Source organism: Numida meleagris, chromosome 10, assembly GCF_002078875.1.
Source record: "Numida meleagris isolate 19003 breed g44 Domestic line chromosome 10, NumMel1.0, whole genome shotgun sequence".
Taxonomy (NCBI): Eukaryota; Metazoa; Chordata; class Aves; order Galliformes; family Numididae; genus Numida; species Numida meleagris.
The window spans coordinates 19,443,088-19,447,115 of NC_034418.1; the positions used below are offsets into that span (position 1 = coordinate 19,443,088).

The window sequence follows — 4,028 nt, forward strand, 5'->3', positions numbered from 1 at the left end:
AGGGACACCTCCCTCTAGACCAGGTTGCTCACAACCCCATCCAGCCTGGCCTTGAGTGCTTCCAGGGAAAGGGCATCCACAGCCTCTCTGGGCAACCTGTGCCAGTGTGGCACCTGTTAATAAAAAATGTCATTCCGAGGTCATAAGTATGAGGGAATGTGTCACTTTGTCAAGTATGTTCCTCTTTTAAAGTTCCCATTCTTAGCATCCCACCATACCAAGGTCTAGTATTTCTGACAAAACTGCAATGGAGATATACAATTTGATATTCATCTGATTTGCTGAATCTGCATTGCATTTCTTTTATGTTCTTCTGTTCCTTTCCAAGTGCATATCGGATTTATGTCAGTCATTTGGCTATGTTCAGCACTGGAAGAGTGTTTCTGATGACCAAATTTTTCTCCCGGTGTCTATATCAAACTCCCTCAGGTCTCCTTCGTGATTTCTTCTGAAGAAGTCAGTTTACACATGTTCCTTCGGGCTTTTTGCATCAACACTTGATAAGTACTGTGTGTTGATAAAACACGATAGCACATTCTTGAAGAATCCCTGAAAGCACATTGCACACATTTCATTGTGTAGAAACAGACAAACCACATTTAAGATGATCTTAAGCAGTGCAGACACTTCTCAGCCCTGATTTCATTAGAATTTAGTGAAAACTTAAATGTCTGATGAGGAATCTGAGATGGAAGATGTTACAATGACTTTTTATCCTAGGTTTAAGGTTAAGTGCTGGTATTCATCTTGTCCTTGGTAATTAAAAGGATTTTTTTTCTCTTCCAAGTTTGTATTGGTAGGATCTTTTGAGTAATTTCTCAGAAGAATAGAATGGAAGTAGAACATTACAATTAATCTACTTTGGAATATTTGCAAAGGGTAAGTGAAAAGGGAGAAAACTGCAGCTCTTTGCAAGTAATGTGGAGTCTGACCAGATGGAAAGCAGCTCTGCATTTGCTTTGAATATGAACAATTCTTGAATTCACTGTACTGAATGTTCTGGTAAATTTTTAGGAATGCAGCAACTAGTGAAACAGAATTAGGTGCGAGAAATATTTTAAAAGAAAACAAATGCTAATATAAAGAAAACAGGAGTAGCAGAAATGCTAAGTCACGGCCTGAAGCAGTGATGGAGCACCTGGTGGGAAGGCAGGGCCAGTCCAGGGGAGCTCAGGTGCAAGCAATGCACCTGAGTGACTGGAAGGGGTGGAGCCAGAATGCACGCCTTCCCAACCCTCATTTAAGAGTTGGCAGTGAAGGTGAGGTTATCTCTCTGGAGATCCCTGTCTACCTGAGGCTTTCCAAAGGTAAGAAGTTTTTCTTCCTTTGTTTCTGTATCTTGTTTGCTGCAGCCTGGGATTGTGTTACTCTGCTATTATTGCTGTGCTTTCCATCACATTACAGCATTACAATGGGTAAGAAATGTCATAACTACATCACATCTGATTCTTCTGATGAAGGGAGATAGAATAACTGATGTTGGAACAGACCTTCAAGCCCAGCCATCAGCCTGACCTGCTGAGTCCTATTACTAAGCCATGGCCCTCGGTGCCATAGTCATCTCTCTTCCATCCATCCAGGGATGGGGACTCCGCTTTCCTGGGCAGCCTGTTCTAATGGTGACTGCTTCCTCTGCGATGAGCTCTGGCCCTCAGCCTTCTCCTTTCCCTGACTAAGCCCCTATTTCTTTAGCCACTGTTCATAGGCCTTGTTTTATAGCCTCTTTACCAGTCTTGTTTCTCTGTGTTTGACTGAAGAATTCAGTAATCCTTATTGTAGTGAGGGGGATGTAGGACAGAAGAAGTGATTGATGTAGCTCAAAGATTTGATGGTACAAAGGCACATTTACTTGCAATGATGCCAGGAATTAGGGCAAAAATCAGAATATTCAGGATTATTTACAAAGTAGAGGAGAGGGAGAGTAACTTTTTTTTTTTAAAAAAAAAAAAGCTATGTAAATTCTTCAGAGAACCAAAAAGGAAGAAGAAATGTCCTATATATTTCCCTGTGGAAGGAGACAGGAAGAGTGAACAAACCAGAAAAGAAAGTCAACCAGTTATCTAAATTGGATGAGCTACTAAAATGATTTTATAAATGTACCCTACAAAGCTTAACTGGTATTAATTTTTGTGTGCAAGATAACAAAAGTGAATTCAGGTAGAGCTGAACAATGTGAGGAAAGAAAATGTGTAAGGTTGATACTGCGACTCTAAGATTTTCCCTATGCGACTACTTAGAGTGTACAGGTTAACAAAAAAAACAAAGCACAGTTAGAAAAAATGATGGGATGGTTGCTGTGAGATTAGTAAGTATGGAACCCTGCAATATCATTTCTAAAATCATTTTTCTGAGTAAAGATGCATTTAAGGGCCAGAAGTAATGATTTATGAAGAAATATGGAAATAATTAGATAAGTTTATCTTGGCAAAATAAGAGTGTTACTTGTCTACAAGCATTTGAAGAACAAACAGAAAGCATGAAGAAGAGTTGCTTGGGACAAGGCCTAAATAATGCAAGTAAAATGTATTGTGATCATAATACAAGAAGGCAAATGTATCTCGGGTATTGGGTAATGTCCTCCATTATTGAGACTTATCAGGCACACCATGATAGGAGTATGAAGTAAATGGTGGAGAGTCCATTCACTGAGTCAACTGAAATTGCATTAGAACATGTAGAATAGCTCAGCCTTGAAAAGGAAATTGTAATATGCCTAACATTCCAGACTGTGGTGAAATCATGGCACAACTACAATTTATTTCAGTTTTCTCTTGATTTCACTAATGCACATGCTCTGTTTTGGTGTGAGAATTCAAATGTGCTGTCACTGAGTGAGTCCCTGAGTGTGTCTTTGTTATGTGAACCATGAGAACCATCAAGTTCTCAACTGAAGTTACACCTGAATCTTGTGGCAATGAGACTTCACAAATTCTACAGGTATATGCTTCTCCACCCAGTTAACAGAACCAATTTGTGGAGAAACTGGGGCCAGAAGATCGTGACACTATTTTACTTTCTAGTTCCCAGTTACTTGCTCAGAGGCCTCCCAGATTCTGAATCTCTTCAGAAGCTCAAGTGTTGAGTCTGGGTGCCTGGCACAGCTTCAGAAAACTCTGGCTCTGGTTGTCTAGTGATAAAGCCTAAGTGGTAGACTTGGAACCGGTCCCATTCTTTTTCACCTTCAGCAGCTTGCTTTCAGGAGTCAGTTGCTGCCAGAGCTGAAACAGACTGATGCTTTGGCATCTAGCACCAAGTGTTTCTTTGGCTTGGCTCCACATCTTCTCTCATGCTCAGCACAAAAGAACTGAGTATTTATTGAGCCTCTCTCTCTCCACAACTGGCTTCACCACAGCTCTTGGGTCAGTAGTATTGTCATGACAGCAGGTTTTATTTAGATTCTTATCAGAGAACATGGCTACAGATGCATTTCCCTGGATCCCTGCACTCACTATTACCATAAGAGAATTTCTTTTTACCATTTCTGGAGGTGACTCCTCCCTGCTTTTCAAAGAAGGAGTTTCATCGCCACAAGGAGATGAGCCTGGAACAGTATGTGCCCCAGTACAGACCTCAGTAATAACTCTGGTACTGCTCCTTCTTCCTGCAGTGATCATAACGTACCTTCCTTTCTGTCCATGATGGTGTTTACTTTCTCAGTGGTCTGTCTCTGAGTGTTCTTCTGGAGAAGTTACGGACTTCTTATCTTAGGTATCTTGCACCAGACAGTGCTTCCAAATGCAGCCCAAGTAAACAAAAAGTTGTGCGCCTCATTAAAACTTTATGGCAGTGCCCAGTCCAGCATCCTTTCCTGACACTGAGAACAGATGAAGCGTAACAACTATTTGACAAGGACTTCAAATTCCAGTTGACTTTTGCAGTGCAATTATACATGCAGTTGAGGCAATCTAGAGCTTCCTCCAAAGATCCTGTGACTAAGTGATGTAAAGCAAAAGAATTTGATAATCTTACTCTATTTCCATCACAAAGTGTAGATGTCTTATCAGTATCTCTTCTCAATAACTTGGATC

At 40.7% G+C, this 4,028-nt stretch overlaps 1 long non-coding RNA gene across 2 annotated transcripts in view; it reads left to right on the forward strand.

Annotated features, from left to right (window-relative positions):
• LOC110404162 overlaps positions 1,255-4,028 on the forward strand; it is a 17,642-nt gene continuing 14,868 nt past the window's right edge. The window contains exon 1 of one of the 2 annotated variants that reach the window (XR_002442083.1): positions 1,255-1,307. This is a non-coding gene — a long non-coding RNA (uncharacterized LOC110404162). The remainder of the gene's footprint in view (positions 1,308-4,028) is intronic. The other variant, XR_002442082.1, reaches the window with a different exon arrangement.